Genomic DNA, 19,730 nt, shown 5'->3' on the forward strand with positions numbered 1-19,730 from the left:
ACTTTAAAAATGCCTCCATGACAGCCCGAGAGTGACTTGGTCTCAATCTTGAATGTACACCAGAGCCATGAAGAGGGCTTATTAAAACACAGATTGCTGCTGTGAGGTGGCCGTCAGGCCCTAGAGCTGCTGACTCAGCAGGTCCGGGGCGCAGCTTGAGAACTGGTGCTTCTCACAGGCTCTCAGGGGCTGCTGGTCTGGGGCACACACTTTACCACTGATCAGACCACTGGTTCTGAGACTTGGCTACATAAAAATTAATGACGCCTTCACCCTGCCCCCAGTGACTCATTTAATCTGTATGGAGAACGACCCAGGCGTAAGAGAATCTTAAAAGCTCCCCAGGTGATTGTAAAGTAAAAAGTTGAGAACCACTGATATGGGGGAAAAAAAACCTCACTTGTTGAAGGCCATTCAGGACTTTCCTTGGTGGCTCAGATGATAAAGAAACTGCCTGCAGTGTAGGAGACCCAGGCACGATGGAGCCCTGGGCCAGGGAGATCCCCAGAGGAGGGAAGGCTACCCACCCCAGTATTGTTGCCTGGAGAATTCCATGGTCAGAGGAGCCTGGCGGGCTACAGCCCACGGGGTCACAAAGAGTCGGACACTTCACTTCATTCTGGCAGAAACTAACACAAGATGTAAATCAACTGTACTCCAATATAAAATAAAACTTTTAGAAACGTATAAGATTTTTAAAAAATGAGGGTGTGGGAATCCCCGAGTGTGAAGTGGTGTGCCATCCGCTTCAGATGATCATGGTCCTGGACAGTTACAAGTGGGCAGGCGAAGAGTGCACTTGTGCTCAAAGTCTCAAAGTGCCTGACTTGCTAGCAGTAACACTGGTCAGCAGTGATTCTCAGGCTCCTGGAAGGCTGAAAAAATTCCCTAGTATTTTGCACTTATATCTCTCAGGGTTCTCAGTTTAATGCAAAGAAGTTTGCTGTCAACTAGGTAAGAAGAGTTTGTAAGAAGATCCTGGATGATTTGAGGCTAAACTTCTGGAAGTCATGGACAAAACCAAGCTCAGAATGGCCTGATGAGGAAACTGAAATGATTGCCACCATCCCCACCCCCGCCCCACCCTGCCCCCTGGACACTTGAAAAACCACTGTAGCCACTGCCCCACCAAGAACTTGACATTGTAAACTTCTGGCACTGTGGAAGCCAGACACCCCCTGTCACCCTCAGCAATAGACTTGGTCCCCCAAAGTATATGTCTCACTTGGGTGAGCCTGATTAGAAGAGCTTCTTCACATGTTCTGTTCTGGAAACCAAAAGATGCACATTCTCATTGGACCTGGCCATAGATGTCTGGAAATTCCTCCAAGTATCTTCCATAGACAGGGAAGATGACAGACAAGGTGTGCTTATTATTGCTCAGACTTGTGACTCCTGAATTTTTCTTTTCTGATGTGACCTTCACAAGAGATGTCCTCCACCCTACAGTTCAGCTCAGTTCAGTCATTCAGTCATGTTCAACTCTTTGCAACCCCATGAACCACAGCACTCCAGGCCTCTCTGTCCATCACCTACTCCTGGAGTTTACCCAAACTCATGTCCATTGAGTCGGTGATGTCATCTAACTATCTCATCCTCTGTTGTCCCCTTCTCCTCCTGCCCTTGATCTTTCCCAACATCAGGATCTTTTCCAAGGACTCAGCTCCTCACATCAGGTGGCCAAAATATTGGAGTTTCAGCTTCAACATCAGTCCTTCCAATGAACACCCAGGACTGATCTCCTTTAGGATGGACTGGTTGGATCTCCTTGCTGTTCAAGGGACTCTCAAGAGTCTTCTCCAACACCACAGTTCAAAAGCATCTATTTTTCGGTGCTGAGCTTTCTTCACAGTCCAACTCTCACATCCATACATGACCACTGGAAAAACCATAGGCTTGACTAGACGGACCTTTGTTGGCAAAGTAATATCTCTCCTTTTTAATATACTATCTAGGTTGGTCATAACTTTCCTTCCAAGGAGTGAGCGTCTTTTAATTTCATGGCTGCAATCACCACCTGCAGTGATTTTGGAGCCCAGAAAAATAAAGTCTGCCACTGTTTCCCCATCTATTTGTCATGAAGTGATGGGACTGGATGCCATGATCTTAATTTTCTGAATGTTGAGCTTTAAGCCAACTTTTTCACTCTCCTCTTTCTCTTTCATCAAGAGGCTCTTTAGTTCTTCTTCACTTTCTGCCTTAAGGGTGGTGTCATCTACATATCTGAGGTTATTGATATTTCTCCCAGCAATCTTTTTTTTTTAATCCATTTATTTTTATTAGTTGGAGGCTAATTACTTTACAATATTGTGGTGGTTTTTGCCATGCATTGACGTGAATCAGCCATGGATTTACATGTGTTCCCCATCCTGAACCCCCCTCCCACCTCCCTCCCCATCCCATCCCTTTGGGTCATCCCAGTGCACCAGCCCCAAGCACTTGTCTCATGCATCCAACCTGGACTGGCGATCTGTTTCACACTTGATAATATACATGTTTCAATGCTGTTCTCTCAGATCATCCCACCCTCACTTTCTCCCATAGAGTCCAAAAATCTGTTCTATACGTCTGTGTCTCTTTTTCTGTTTTGCATAAAGGGTTATCGTTACCATCTTTCTAAATTCCATATATATGTGTTAGTATATTGTATTGGTCTTTATCTTTCTGGCTTACTTCACTCTGTATAATGGGCTCCAGTTTTATCCATCTCATTAGAACTGATTCAAATGAATTCTTTTTAATGGCTGAGTAATATTCCATTGTGTATATGTAGCATAGCTTCCTTATCCATTCATCTGCTGATGGGCATCTAGGTTGCTTTCATGTCCTGGCTATTGTAAACAGTGTTGTGATGAACATTGGGGTGCATGTGTCTCTTTCAGATCTGGTTTCCTCAGTGTGTATGCCCAGGAGTGGGATTGCTGTTCTCCCAGCAATCTTGATTCCAGCTTGTGCTTCTTCCAGCCCAGCATTTCTCATGATGTACTCTGCATATAAGTTAAATAAAGTGAAGTCACTCAGTCGTGTCCAACTCTATTGTGACCCCATGGACTGTAGTCTACCAGGCTCCTCCCTCCATCGAATTTTCCAGGCCAGGATACTGGAGTGGGTTGCCATTTCCTTCTCCAGGGGATCTTCCCAACCCAGGGGTTGAACCCGGGTCTCCTGCATTGAAGGCAGACGTTTTACCCTCTGAGCCACCAGGGAAGCCCATAAGTTAAATAAGCAGGGTGACAATAGCCAACCTTGACGTACTCCTTTTCCTATTTGGAACCAGTCTGTTGTTCCATGTCCAGTTCTAACTGTTGCTTCTTGACCTGCATACAGATTTCTCAAGAGGCAGGTCAGGTGGCCTGGTATTCCCATCTCTTTCAGAATTTTCCACAGTTTATTGTGATCCACACAGTCAAAGGCTTTGGTGTAGTCGATAAAGCAGAAATAGATGTTTTTCTGGAACTCTCTTGCTTTCTCGAGGACCCAGCAGTTGTTGGCAATTTGATATCTGGGTCCTCTCCCTTTTCTGAAACCAGTTTGAACATCTGGAAGTTCACGTACTACTGAAGCCTGGCTTGGAGAATTTTGAGCATTACTTTGCTAGCATGTGAGATGAGTGCAATTGTGCGGTAGTTTGAGCATTGTTTAGCATTGCCCTTCTTTGGGATTGGAATGAAAACTGACCTTTTCCAGTCCTGTGGCCACTGCTGAGTTTTCCAAATTTGCTGGCATATTGAGTGCAGCACTTTCACAGCATCATCGTTTAGGATTTGAAATAGCTCAACTGGAATTCCATCACCTCCACTAGCTTTGTTCATAGTGATGCTTCCTAAGGCCCACTTGACTTCACATTCCAGGATGTCTGGCTCTAGGTGAGTGATCACACCATCATGATTATCTGGGTTGTGAAGATCATTTTTGTACAGTTCTGTGCATTCTTGCCACCTCTTCTTAATATCTTCTGTTTCTGTTGGGTCCATACCAATTCTGTCCTTTATTGAGCCCATTTTTGCATGAAATGTTCCCTTGGTGTCTCTATTTTTCTTGAAGAGATCTCTAGTCTTTCCCATTCTATTGTTTTCCTCTATTTCTTTGCACTGATCACTGAGGAAGGCTTTCTTATCTCTCCTTGCTATTCTTTGGAACTCTGCATTCAAATGGGCATATCTTTCCTTTTCTCCTTGCTTTCACAGCAGTGAAACCAGTCTTCCCAGTTGTTTCTATCACCTGCTCCTTTCACAAATGGATTTTACTCTCAATCACTGCTCTTTACAAAGAACAAACTTGTGTTGTCAGCATTAAAGAAGAGAACTACTGTACTTGTTTTATGTGAAATGCCTCCTCTTCAGCCAGATTAAAGGAGACCAATAGATTAAATGTTCTGGAATGTTGTTCACACATGGAAGAAAGGCCAAGAGTGGAGCCATTTAGAGCTGCTGCCTGGAGCTGTTTTGAATTCCTGATATAAAACAGAAATGGGGTTTGACAATGCAAACTGGAGTTGAAACAAATCTATCTGACTGAGTTGGTGGTGGCCTGGCTTGCCTTGGAATGAGTGTCAGTGGCAGGTTTTAGAGAGGCAAATTTCATTTGTTTCTTCAGGAGCCACCAGTTGTGAGCTCCGTGAATGCAGGGGGCATCTTCCTTTGAGCTTCTTCCTCAGGCCTGTGAGAGTCAGGGTGACTCTGCGGTCAGGACTCTGCTGTCCGCTCCTCTCCACTCCACAGCAGGTGCTTTCATGGGCCCCATTGCAGATAAGGAAGCCCAAGGTAGGGAGGATAAGACACTTGCCTAAGCTCAGATACACAGTGACTCAAACCCAAACTGATTCCAGAGCCATCACTCTTTATTTCACAATAGAAATAATTTAATATCTTTTTTCTAATTACAGAACTGCATGTTACTCATTGTAAAAATGCAAACAACACAGGAAAATTTAAGAGAAGAGGTCAGGTTCACCTGAAATCCCATGGCCCCGAGGTAACAAACATTTACATTTTGGTAACTATTCTACACACACACACACACACACACACACACACACACACACACACATGCCATGTTGCACAAATGGAATCATTATGCTAATATTGATTCAGAATGGTTGCTGCTGGTCAGTACAAGTCAAACAAACCCTCTGTTTCCTTATTGAAGTTATGATGATTTTCGGTAAAGAAGAAAGTTTGATCCAAGCAGATAGAGCCCTATGCAGCAGGCCAAACTCTTCACTGTGCATGGATCAGTCCATTGCACTCCATCCCCATGGAAGGGAGGGAGGGAATGTGGCGTGATTAGAGTGTGGGGTCAGGCTACAAGGGCTCCGTTACTTACTAGCATCTCAGTTTCCCAGCTTGAAGGGAGGATAACAGTATCTACCTCATAGGTTGTTGTGAGAACTACATTAGAAAATACATGTAAATTTAGAACATTCCTTCATCTAGAGTAAAGGCTTAATGTGGACTGATATATCCGCAGTGTGCAGAAATCCAGAAGGTAATCAAGTGAATCGTTCATTACCATAAAAGTGTATGTGCTGTATTTAAATGTTCTTTCCTTGATACTAGTGATATTTACTGCTGTTTTTAATCTCCCAAGTATGAGGTCTGTGGACAGTAACAGGTTCTTAAAAATTGTTATATTTTCTGAGGACATGAAAAACAAGAGCACATAATGTTGGAGAGATATAGTAGTGTCTTGAAGCTGGTGGTTTATTCGTTCACTTGCTCATTTATTTCTTTATTTGTTTATTGATTGATTGATAGTGCTAGGAAAGTAGTAAATATTCGTTGATTAAAAGAATGAATTGAAGTTACTGAACTAAACATTTCGTGGGTGCCTACTATGTAGCAGTTACTAAATTAGAGACATAAGAGATACAGGCTTTAGTAAAACAAGACCATACCCTCAAGATGCTTACATTCATATGATTCCTTATGTTTCTTCATTGGAATCACACGAACACATGGTTTAAGAAAGTGATTTTCCAATAGCAATAGTCCTCTGGTTCAATTGTTTCAAAATTTAAGCTGCAAGGTACAAATGGATAAAAATTAAAGCCCAGACACATCCAAATTAACTACACTTGTTTGTATCCTGTTTGGTTTATAAGGACAACAGAAAAAAAATGTTCAAAATTGAGTCCAAATGTCGGCCACCCAATTAGATAGAGCCTAAGCTTCTCTCCGGAGTTAATAAATCATGCAGGTCCCAGCAGGGGAAAGACGCAGCCCTCTGAAAATGCCCTGAGGCAGGAAGAGACGCTGCGACTGAGCAGAGGGAATTGCATGTTGCACGTGTGTCTTTGGAATACCTGTCGAGTGCTCCCTCGTGATGAAGGAAAAAATGCCCGATGGAGCAGAGCATGCTTCATTGTCAGCCAAACTCAATCCACTTTTTGGCGTGTTTACCTCGGCAGACAAGGAAGAGGGCTAGCGCGGGATCTGCACAGGTTCGCAGTGGATAATAAAACAGATGCGGAGGGAGATGTTCTCTGGTGTAAGTCATTGAAACACGCACACTCCTTTAAGTGCACCAGGGATATTCAGTGGTTTCTGTTCCCTCCTCCTCATCCCTCAGTGTCATTATTTGCCTTAAGTTAATTACTTCTTACAGCAGATTCAGCAACAATTTCTCTCTTACTGGCAGACACAACATTGAGTTTTATTGCTAACATTGTGTGCTTGTTAATCAACCACCTTGGGGGAAAAACAGCAACATTAGACTAAATATTAGAAGTATTTTTGCCTCTATTTTATTACTTACAGACACAAAACTTTATGGCAATTGGAGGAAATGTTTCTTTACTTTATTAAACTTGGCACTCCTTCAAGAAAACGTCAGTGAACAGAATAAAATCCATTATTGGTACGATTGCCTCAGCTGTTGTCTGGGAAAAGATCAAAATAGCAAAGTGAACTATTAAAAAAAGCGAGTTCATTCAATTTACTTTTTTATTGTTGGCTAAGTGAGTTCCATTGTAACCAAAAGAGATAATGGAAAAACAGGATGTTGTTTTCCTCTTTTTACCAATGCTTGGCGCTTGGGCTTCATCTGGGCTTTTTGGGGGCCTAAAGGAAGGTGCTCAGACTAACTGGTGAGAGTCACTTTGGCTGTGGCACTTTCTACATTTCATTGTGTTCCATTTGGCTGCGGGCCCAACCTAATACCTTATAAAATACAGTTTTCTCTGAAACATACGTTAAATACAAAGGCGTTTCACTTAAAGGAAGACATTTTACCAAAGCTGATTGTCTTCGAAGAGGCTTTATTTCCGAAAGTTTGTATTCACTGATTTCATCAAACAAAACAGTTGTCTTTGGCAGATTTTTTAAGTTTCTCAAGATACCATTGAGTCATTTTTTGATATATGAAATATTTAATGGGTGTGAATCTCATTTTGCAAACTTCAGTGTAAAAGAAATATAACTTTGTACACTTTCCATAACTCAAATTCTTTCATGGCTCTGAGCTCTTGCTCTGCTAGACTCGAGTGGGAAACAGTCTTAAGCAGAGCCAAGATGTGTGTGTGTGCCTGTGTGTATGCAGACTGCTTACTGATGAAAGTTTTAAAATTATGGTCCTATTTGTTTAACTTTGGATATAACTTGAAAATAAATATATTGAGCTTGCTGAAATTGCTTTAATCGCTCTTCTTCCATTCCTATCCACATGCCTCTGTGAAATTAGCTTCTCTACTATGAGTGTTATGAAAACAAAATATACAAACTATTTAGATATACAGTATCCTCTGTGAGGATCATTCACCATCAGTCCTACCTAAGTGGTGTAAATCATTCAGCAAGAAGCAAGCTTGTTTGGTCACACTAAAACTTTAAAAATTGATATACATGGGGTTTGTTCTAAATATGCATATAAAAGTCTAAATGCAGGTTATTTCCTCCATGAAGTCTTTATTATTATAGTTGAAAATAGAAATTTACAGGTGTAATTACAACTCTGTTTTAATCGTCTATTACCTATTCTTTCAATGAACAACATTCGCAGTTTTAGTGATGTTTTTCTTTTCCCCTATATTAGGTTTGTTCTGACTACATTTATTGAACTGTAACTTTTTGTCTGTGGATTCTAATAATTAAAACATTAAAATTTTTAATCTTTAAAATTTAATTTTCCTAGTAATTCATTTTTACTGTATTTTACAAAAGTATTGGTCTGTGATGATAAAAAGTACAAAACAAGAAAAAACTGTCCATTACAAATAGTTTGAAAATTCACAAAGGACTGTACGCAAGTTGGAAAGAAGCTAATATACACAAGTTTTACATGCAATCATTTTCCTCTTTTCTGACAGAGCGGCAGCTTCAGAGACTTTTCTCAGAAATCTCTGGAAGCAGGGGTGGTGCCCTAGGTACTCAGCTGCCGTTTCTGATGTCCATCAGCGTTGGTGAAGGCTGTGAGTAGGCACCTGACTTCTATAAAGGTCTGTGTAACTCCAAAGACATTGCTTTTTCCAAGAGACTGCCCTGGCTCCTAAAGGAAGCAGAATGTATGAACCCGATAAATAATTACTGAACAACTATTATGTGCGCCACTTTTTCTGAGCATTGAGAGTCAGTAGTAATTAAAACAGAAAACCCCGCATAAGGGGCTTTCCACTCTAGAGCAAGGGGGAGAACTTGATGTCTGGGTCGTTACACCTGAAATGAGGCTTTTTGTTGGGTGCTTGGGATTTAGCTCAGTGTTTTCCCATTAAAAACAAGTGCATATAACTCCATGGCTGATTCATGTCAATGTATGACAAAACCCACTGAAATGTTGTGAAGTAATTAGCCTCCAACTAATAAAAATAAATGAAAAAAAAAAAAAAAAAAAACACAAGTGCATAACTGAGATGACCCTGAGGGATGGGATGGGGAGGGAGGTAAGAGGGGGGTTCGGGATGGGGAACACATGTACACCCATGGCTGATTCATGTCAATGTATGGCAAAAAACACCACAATATTGTAAAGTAATTAGCCTCCAAAATAAATAAATTAATTTAAAAAAAAAACAAATAAGTGCAGAGTAGAGGTTTCGCCCAGTTAATGATACAATTAACTAAGAGGATACACTGTCTCATGTTAAAGATTTTGCCCAAATTTTTCTTAAAACTTCAGTACTAAAGTCTAAGGAAATATGGCAATTGCTTAAGCACAGTTATTCTGATATTTTAAGATGAATACATCAATATTTAGGATTATTCCATTAGGATCAAATGGTCTTCAGGAGTTTCATCTCCAAGGACAAGTCTGAGAACTCCCAAACCATAGACAGACAAAAAGGAAGCGCCATCTTCTCCCAAGGTCAGACTTAAAGATGAGTAAGCTTATTTCTAAAGGTCTGGTGAATTAATTCCTTTAAATTTATAGAAATGTTTAGAGTTTTTTCAGAATCATGGGGAACTGACAACAGATAAAGAGCCTATGGAATCCAACCTTAAAAAGATAGGGAGAAAACCATTACAATAACACACACACACACACAAAGCTAATAAACATATTTTAAAACATCGATCTCATTGAGGATCAGAAAAATGCAAATTAAGCAATAACTGTTGTTGTTTAGTCTCTAAGTCATGTCCGGTTCTCTTTGTGACCCTATGGACTGTAGCCAGCCAGGCTCCTCTTCCAAGGGATTTCCCGGGCAAGAATACTGGAGTGGGTTGCCATTTCCTTCTCCAGGGCATCTTCCCAACCCAGGGATTGAACCTGTGTCTCCTGCACTGCAGGCAGACTCTTTACCACAGAGCCACCAGGGAAGCCCTAAGCAACAATAAACTACCAGTTTTCACCTGTCCAAAGGCAGAGCTTTAAAACAACACTGGAGATAAAGATGAGGTGCTTGCTCTTTTGCACTACTTTTGGGAATATACAGTGGGTACAACTTTACAAAAGCACTTTCTCCACAATAATTTTAAATAGGTGCATAATCATTGTTCCAATACATACATCTCTGGAAACCTACTGAAAAACAAAAAACGTAGGAAAGGGTCATGTACAAAAATATTCACTGCAGTACAACCTACATCAGCAAAACATGTAAAGAAAGAAAATTGATAAGTAAAATATGTTGCAATCCACATGATTTAATTATGTAGCCACAAATTGTTCATAAAGTTAAGGGACAGAATAAAACTATAGTTGAATCTCAAACACCCATTAAATGCAAAGGGTACAAGACGTAGTGACTGTAGTTGATGATAGTGTATTTTATACTTGAAAGATGCTAAGAGAGTAGAACTTAAAAGTTCCCACCACACAAAACAGTAACAATGTGTCATGATAGATATATTAACTAAGTTTGTTGTAATAATTATCTTGCAATATATATGTATATTAAATCACTTTGTATACTCAGGCTTGAAAAGAAGTGAAAGTGTTAGTCACTCAGCTCAGTCGTGTCCAATTCTTTGCGATCCCATGAACTGTAGCCCGCCAAGTTCCTCTGTCCACGGGATTCTCCAGGCAAGAAAACTGGAGTGGGTAACCATTCCCTTCTCCAGAGGATCTTCTGGACCCAGGGATTGAACCCAGGTATCCTGCACTGCAGGCAGATTCTTTACTGTCTGAGCCACTGGCTTATACACTGTTATTTGTCAATTGTATCTCAAAAAAGCTGGAAACAAAACAGAAAAACACAAAAGGGCAGCATTAAGATTTTAATGTCATATTCTCTGGGTGGTGGGTGGCATTATGGGCAGTATTTTTTTTTCTGTTTTTCTACATAATCCAAGTTTTCCATAATTATGGTATATGACTTTGATTATCAAAACTCTTGAGAGGACAGTACAAGTATAAACCATTTTAGAGTGTCAATTCAATAAAGATGTCCATAGTTAAGTCCTTATGATTAAAGAAATTTTCACTCCAGAGCTGAAGAAAGAATCTATTAGTGGAAGCACACGCATATGCACCCATGGGCAAACCTGGAGTGCAAAGTGATCCACCCACCAGTCACTCACTCCACGAGCAAACATGTCAGAGAGTGCAGCTGGAAACGCTGAGTGAGGCTCACTGCTGGAGCCGCTTGTGTAAGGAGACAGTTCTCTGTTATACATGAGTGTTCACATGCACATTTATGCAGACACAGCACTGCACACAAAATCATCACACCAGGAGGGTTCAACAGCCGTGCGATTGCCATTTTGGAGCTGGTGTTTCTTGTTGGGTGAGGCAGGTGGGGGCGGTGGAGGAGGTCTCCCGTGCATAGTAGGACTTTTGGAGTATCTATGACTTCAAACCATGGGATGCCAGAAGCAGCATCACCCGCAGTCATGACATGTCTCCAGACATTGCCTAATGTCCCCTGGAGTGGGTGGCAATGCTCTCTCCCAACTGAGAGCCACTCATGTGCAGAACTGCCCTGTGCCAGGCAGAGATGCACCTGCACGCATGTGTGTGATTGCTGCCATGAGGTATTTACAACCAGGGTGTCCATTCTATCAACAAGTGCCAATGCTAAACCTAACCTGCTGTTAAAAAGTTGGAGTGTCGCATTTCCGTGCTGTACTTTATGGTCAATTTAAGAAGGACCCAGGGAGAACACAGCTTTGTGTGATTTCCCCTTTGTGCTGATTTTAAAAGTTAGCCCAGTGTAGATTATGCTGTGTATAATCTTTTATGCAGTCTTCACATTTTCACATCATTTTTAAACCATAAACCTGGCAAATTCTAGATTGCTGATGGATACACATTGTGTGTTTAGTTAAATGTTAAGTTATTAGCTCTGGATGAGGGGAAAAATTGATTACAATTGTAAAACTGAGCTTTGGAGTCAAACGAACAAAATCATCCAAGGGTAGCTCACGACCAACCGCACTCCAGCTTGTGAGTAAGCTGCCACACACCCTGGAAAATAGGACGCCTCACTCTCAGGACAGGGGTGCAAGGCCAGGCCATCCGAGACTGGCCAGAACCTTCCCACAGCTTCCTGTAGACTTTTGAAGGTAAAGGACACACTTCAGCAGCATACTATTTCTTGGGGGAAAAATTCTTATTGAAGAATGATTTGGAAATGAAAAAATTTGGGAATAGCAGCTCAAACCTGTGGATCAATAAAAATAGATCTTACAGAGCTGGAAGTTGTGCTGTTGTTTACTGGAACCCACACTCACATCTGGCTACTAGATACAGCACCTTATGGATAAAAGCTACAAATGGACTTGCAGTCATCTATGGAAACAAGTTTCAATCTATGAGGATTTTAGCACAAGATGATGCTGGAATAAACAGCAGGCCTGTCCAGCTTTGACCAGTAGTATCTTCTCATTTAATTGGATTTTTTCAAACCACCTTGACATAAACACCATTAATATACACTTACTAATATACACATACAGACAGTTAAAGAGGCCTACTGACCCCAAAAGCCTAATTCCAGTGTAAGGGCATTCTTCAGTAAAACCATGATTTCTCTGCTCCATGGGCATGGCCATGTAAGTCCACTCACTCCCACCATGCCGCTGTGTAAGGACACATGAGGTGACAACTGGCAAGAACCAAGAAAGTGAGAAAGACAGGCTCTAAGAAAGATATATCTCGTGCTCGCTTCAGCAGCACATACACTAAAATTGGAACGGTACAGAGAAGATTAGCATAGTCCCTGCACAAGGATGACACGCAATTTTGTGAAGCATTCCATATTTTTAAAATAAGAGCAAACGGAGCAACAGACAAAGGATTAATATCAAAAATATACAAGCAACTCCTGCAGCTCAGTTCCAGAAAAATAAATGACCCAATCAAAAAATGGGCCAAAGAACTAAATAGACATTTCTCCAAAGAAGACATACAGATGGCTAACAAACACATGAAAAGATGCTCAACATCACTCATTATTAGAGAAATGCAAATCAAAACCACAATGAGGTACCATTACACACCAGTCAGGATGGCTGCTATCCAAAAGTCTACAAGCAATAAATGCTGGAGAGGGTGTGGAGAAAAGGGAACCCTCTTACACTGTTGGTAGGAATGCAAACTAGTACAGCCACTATGGAGAACAGTGTGGAGATTTCTTAAAAAACTGGAAATAGAACTGCCATGTGACCCAGCAATCCCACTCCTGGGCATACAGAACGAGGAAACCAGATCTGAAAGAGACACATGCACCCCAATGTTCATCGCAGCACTGTTTATAATAGCCAGGACATGGAAGCAACCTAGATGCCCATCAGCAGACGAATGGATAAGGAGACTGTGGTACATATACACCATGGAATATTACTCAGCCATTAAAAAGAATTCATTTGAATCAGCTCTAATGAGATGGATGAAACTGGAGCCCATTATACAGAGTGAAGTAAGCCAAAAGATAAAGAACATTATAGTATACTAACACATATATATGGAATTTAACAAGATGGTAACGAAAACCCTATATGCAAAACAGAAAAAGAGACACAGATGTACAGAACAGACTTTTGGACTCTGTGGGAGAAGGCGAGGGTGGGATGTTTCGAGAGAACAGCATCTAAACATGTATATTATCTATGGTGAAACAGATCACCAGCCCAGGTGGGATGTATGAGACAAGTGCTCGGGCCTGGTGCACTGGGAAGACCCAGAGGGAACGGGTAGAGAGGGAGGTGGGAGGGGGGATCGGGATGGGGAATACATGTAAATCCATGGCTGATTCATGTCAATGTATGACAAAAAACACTATAATATTGTAAAGTAATTAGCCTCCAACTAATAGAAATAAACGAAAAAAAAAAAGAAAGATATATCTCTATTTTGATGACATTTATGTAATCTTTAAACATACACGTGGTAAACTACATTGTTAATGGATATACATCAGTTCAGTTCAGTCGCTCAGTCATGTCCGACTCTTTGTGACCCCATGAATCGCAGCACGCCAGGCCTCCCTGTCCATCACCAACTCCCGGAGCTTACCCAAACTCATGTCGATTGAGTCGGTGATGCCATCCAACCATCTCATCCCCTGTCTCCCCCTTCTCCTCCTGCCTTCAATCTTTCCCAGCATCAGGGTCTTTTCCAATGAGTCAGCTCTTCGCATCAGGTGGCCAAAGTACTGGAGTTTCAGCTTCAACATCAGTCCTTCCAATGAACCCCCAAGACTTATCTCCTTCAGGATGGACTGGTTGGATCTCCTTGCAGTCCAAGGGACTCTCAAGAGTCTTCTCCAACACCACAGTTCAAAAGCATCAATTCTTCGGCACTCAGCTTTCTTCACAGTCCAACTCTCACATCCATACATGACTACTGGAAAAACCATAGCCTCGACTAGTTGGACCTCTGTTGGCAAAGTAATGTCTCTGCTTTTTAATATGCTGTCTAGGTTGGTCATAACTTTTCTTCCAAGGAGTAAGCGTCTTTTAATTTAATGGCTGCAATCACCATCTGCAGTGATTAGTGGAAAGATGCAAAGAAATAGTGGAAAACAATAGAATGGAAAAGACTAGAGATCTCTTCAAGAAAAATAGAGACACCAAGGGAACATTTCATGCAAAGATGGGCTCAATAAAGGACAGAAATGGTATGGACCTAACATAAGCAGAAGATATTAAGAAGAGTTGGCAAGAATACACAGAAGAACTACACAAAAAAGATCTTCATGATCCAGATAACCACGACGGTGTGATCACTCACCTAGAGCCAGACATCCTGGAATGTGAAGTCAAGTGGGCCTTAGGAAGCATCACTATGAACAAAGCTAGTGGAGGTGATGGAATTCAAGCTGAGCTATTTCAAATCCTAAAAGATGATGCTGTGAAAGTGCTGCACTCAATATGCCAGCAAATTTGGAAAACTCGGCAGTGGCCACAGGACTGGAAAAGGTCAGTTTTCATTCCAATCCCAAAGAAAGGCAATCCCAAAGAATGCTCAAACTACCACACAACTTCACTCATCTCACACACTAGTAAAGTAATGCTCAAAATTCTCCAAGCCAGGCTTCAAAAGTACATGAACTGTGAACTTCCAGATGTTTAAGCTGGATTTAGACAAGGCAGAGGAACCAGAAATCAAATTGCCAACATCCGCTGGGTCACTGACAAAGCAAGAGAGTTTCAGAAAAACATCTATTTCTGCTTTACGGCCTTAGACTGTGTGGATCACAACAAACTGTGGAAAATTCTGAAAGAGATGGGAATACCAGACCACCTGACCTGCCTTCTGGGAAATCTGTATGCAGGTCAAGAAACAACAGTTAGAATTGGACATGGAACAACAGACTGGTTTCAAGTAGGAAATGGAGTACGTCAAGGCTGTATATTATCACCCTGCTTATTTAACTTGTATGCAGAGTACATCATGAGAAATGCTGAGCTGGAGGAAGCTGAAGCTGGAATCAAGACTGCTGGGAGAAATATCAATAACCTCAGATATGCAGATGACACCACCCTTATGGCAGAAAGTGAAGAACTAAAGAGCTTCTTGATGAAAGTGAAAGAGGAGAGTGAAAAAGTTGGCTTAAAGCTCAACATTCAGAAAACTAAGATCATGGCATCTGGTCCCATCACTTCATGACAAATAGATGGGGAAACAGTGGCAGACTTTATTTTTCTGGGCTCCAAAATCACTGCAGATGGTGACAGGGGCCATGAAATTAAAAGATGCTTGCTCCTTGGAAGAAAAGCTATGACCAACTTAGACAACATATGAAAAAGCAGAGACATTACTTTGCCAACAAAGGTCTGTCTAGTCAAGGCTCTAGTTTTTCCAGTGGTCATGTATGGGTGTGACAGTTGGACTAGAAAGAAAGCTGAGCACCGAAGAATTGATGCTTTTGAACTGTGGTGTTGGAGAAGACTCTTGAGAGTCCCTTAGGCTGCAAGGAGATCCAACCAGTCCATCCTAAAGGAGATCAATCCTGGGTGTTCATTGGAAGGACTGATGTTGAAGCTGAAACTCCAATACTTTGACCACCTGATGTGAAGAACTGACTCATTGGAAAAGACCCTGATGCTGGGAAAGATTGAGGGCAGGAGGAGAAGGGGATGACATAGGATGAGATGGTTGGATGGCATCGCCAACTCAATGGATATGGGTTTGTGTAGACTCTGGGAGTTGGTGATGGACAGGGAGGCCTGGTGTGCTGCAGTCCATGGGGTTGCAGAGTCAGACACGACTGAGCAACTGAACTGATGGTGTAAAGGAGATGTGTGTGGACAGCTTGCCTGGGGAGAGGGAATTCCCACTTCCACAGAAAGTTTAGTTAGGGCACTGCTTGAGTAAAACCGAGCACTGTCCCAGTGACTCCACTGGCAAACAAACCAGAAGGAGCCCTTTGGTCCCTTCCGGGATAATCCTGCTTATCCCTCTAGTGGACAGAGAATGACAGACACTCGCAAACATTCAGCTACAATAAACTTTCTAAACCATCTCGAAGACCATAATGCTCATATAGGTCAGGTAAGAAGTGGATGTAGTCTCTGCCCACATCTTCCATGCAAATGCTGTGAAAATTAGAGGTTTTGGTGCTTTGGTGGCCTGGGGTGGGGTACGTGGGTGTGGGGACTTACCGGGTATGGAGCACTTGAAATGGGTCTCAAGGGATGAGGGGCTGTGAAGGATGGAGAAGAGTAAACGCTGGAAGAACTGAATGAGCAAAAGCATGGAGGAGGACAAGGAGAACAATCTAGAATAAGTTGATGTGTAATGCTTGAACTGAGAATTTATTTGGAGGTGAACCAGAAGGGAGGTTGAGATCAGATAGTGGCGGGAACCAATCACCAGGCTAAGGCTTTTAGACTCTAAATGCAGCTGAGGAATGACAGCGCCAGGGTGATAACTCAGGTCTTCTGGCTCCCAGGTCCTCTCCAGCTCCCTTCAACTCTCCTGCACTGCCTCGCAATGTCTGTCTTCAGGAAGCATATTGTTCCACTTGGAAATGAGATAAATTGGGCTTCAGGTCATGAAATAATTGTGTGCCTTGGCCAAATCACCTTTTTGGGTTTCGGTTTCTGAAACCCAAATTAAGATGGTTGGAGAAAATATTTTTTGGCTCTTTCAGATGGAAGAAATCTTTTTGGAAGACTAACATAATAACAATGTTCAGAATGGTTGGGGAGGAGGAAAAATCAACAGAGATACCTAAAATCCTCTGGTTCCATGATTTATGCTATAACATAACATATATATATACACAAACACTCCTAATCTCTCTCTCTCTCTCTGCTCCCTCTCTACCGTCCTTTTATTTTCTTTTTAACATTTTAATAAGCAACTGTGCTTTACTTAATTTCATCTTTAGTTACTGTATTTCTCTTAGTATGAGGAAGTTTTATATGTAAAATACTTTCTGTTTGAATGAGCTGCCATCAAGACTAATAACTCATCTCTTAAATCTTTTATCCATTGTAAGTTTCATCTAATTCCTGGTCTCCGTCCTTAATGTCCAATTCCCACATGTCCGCTTGTCTTTGTCTATAAAACCCAAAGCAGGTCTCAGAAAGAGGAGCAAAGCAGAGACTAGGAGGGGCAGCCAGCCAAATGCTGGGCCATGTAAACTTTCTCTTGATGCGCCCCCGAAGGCTGCCAAACCCAAGTCCTCGAGGATCTCAAAGAACTCAAAGCCGGATATAAACTAAATAAATGCAAATGGCACATTTCTTAACTATAGGGTCTTCCTGGACTTCTTCAGATCCAAGCTGCTCCCTTATTTTTTCCTTCATTGATGTCAGGGGGGAATGAGGCCAGAGTTTGACCCTTTACTGAAAGGTTACATACATGGAGAGAGGGATGAAAGAATAATACTGAGTCAGGTCCTATGGGGAAGAAAAAGGAAAAGTAAATATCTCCCTGGAAAATAAACTCCTGCTCTTTCAAACCCTGAATACCACCTTTTCAAGAACAAGCTGTTCAAAGAGTGGATATATGTATATGTATAACTGATTCACATTGCTGTATACTTGAAAATCACACAAGAGTTTAAATCAGCTATACTCCAATTTAAAAAAAGAATGAACTGTTCCAAACTCTGGTGTCATCCCTGAGTAGATCTCTTTGTAGAAAATTGACCAAATTAAATGAGCCATCCTAACCTGTACAAAATGTTTTCATATTTTCATCAGTCATGTGTATGTTTATCTGGTGTTACTCACTATTGGCTTCCCACACGGCACAGTGGTAAAGAATCAGCCTGCCAAAGCAAGAAACACAGGAGACACAAGAAACATGGGTTTGATCCCTGGGTCAGGAAGATCCGCTGGAGAAGGAAATAGCAACCCATACCAGTGTTCTTGCCTGGAAAATTCTATGGGCAGAGGAACCTGGTGGGCTGCAATTCATGGGGTCACAAAGAGTCGGACATGACTAAGCAACTAAACAACAACAACATGTGGAAGAAAAACCTGTTTCTCCTGCTCTCAGCACTTCTGATGCCAGAGCTGTGGGCTTTTCCTACACCAGCCAATCCTCTGCCTCTCTGGGTACCACCTAGGTATGCCACAATTCAGGTATGACAGTAACCACCAGGAGCTAGTGTGGACCCCACGGATCAGGAGCCCCGTCTCATGAGACTCCTCCCACTTTAGACATCAATTGCAACTGGACTCAGTTCAGTTCAGTTCAGTCGCTCAGTTGTGTCTGACTCTTTGCAACCCCATGAATCGCAGCACGCCAGGCCTCCCTGTCCATCACCAACTCCCGGAGTCTACCCAAACCCATGTCCATTGAGTCAGTGATGCCATCCAGCCATCTCATCCTCTGTCTCCCCCTTCTCCTCCTGCCCCCAATCCTTCCCAGCATCAGGGTCTTTTCCAATGAGTCAACTCTTCACATCAGGTGGCCAAAATATTGGAGTTTCAGCTTCAGCATCAGTCCTTCCAATGAACACCCAGGACTGATCTCCTTTAGGATGGACTGGTTGGATCTCCTTGCAGTTCAAGGGACTCTCAAGAGTCTTCTCCAAGACCACAGTTCAAAAGCATCAATTTTTCAGCACTCAGCTTTCTTCACAGTCCAACTCTCACATCCATACATGACCACTGGAAAAACCATAGCCTTGACTAGATGGACCTTTGTTGGCAAGGTAATGTCTCCGCTTTTAAATATGCAATTGGACTGACTAGCTATAAATTGGAGGGGGTGGGTCTCACAACCCCCTCCTTTGGTTTGATAATTTGTTAGAATGCCTCTCAGAACTCAGGAAAGGGCTTTACTGTCACTTATTTATTACAAAGGATTCAACTCGGGAACAACTAAATGGAAAAGATGCCTGGAGCAAGGAGTGTGGGAAGGGGCAGGGAGCGTCCTTGCCTTCTCTGGGACCACTTTCAAAGTCTGCTCACCTATCACCTGGGAGACAATGACAGTACACCTGCCTCCCAGGGTTGGTGTGAAATGAAATACTGTGTGAAGATAACACATGTGTGTGAAGTGTTCAGAACAGTGCCTGTGAATAGTAAATGCTATTAAGGACCAATGCATGTGACTTTGTGGTGTAGGACAACAATAATTAACGTTCATAGAAGATTGACCCTGAGGCTAGGTGCTCTCCATGTATTAACTCATTTAATCCTCACAGCAGCCCAGGCAATATATAAACCCTTACTTTCACCATCATTACCACCACCATCATCCTTGGCATTATCCCCATTATACAAATGAAGATACTGGGATCCAGAGAGGTAAGTGGCTAGTCCAAGGTAAACTGGCTTGCAAGTAAGTAGCCCAGCTGGGGTTTGAGCCCCAGAAGTCTAAGACCAGCGACCACTGCCTTCTCCCCTATTCCAGAAGGTGAAGATCCATGAACAGGCAGATTAGGAAAC

At 42.1% G+C, this 19,730-nt stretch overlaps 1 non-coding gene across 1 annotated transcript; it reads left to right on the forward strand.

Annotated features, from left to right (window-relative positions):
• The first annotated feature begins 12,533 nt into the window (after positions 1–12,533).
• LOC122696707 lies at positions 12,534–12,640 on the forward strand. Its single transcript, XR_006341836.1, has one exon. It is a non-coding gene; the product is annotated as a U6 spliceosomal RNA (small nuclear RNA).
• The last annotated feature ends 7,090 nt before the right edge of the window (positions 12,641–19,730 follow it).

The sequence above is a fragment of the Cervus elaphus genome, chromosome 6 (genome assembly GCF_910594005.1).
Source record: "Cervus elaphus chromosome 6, mCerEla1.1, whole genome shotgun sequence".
NCBI lineage: Eukaryota > Metazoa > Chordata > Mammalia > Artiodactyla > Cervidae > Cervus > Cervus elaphus.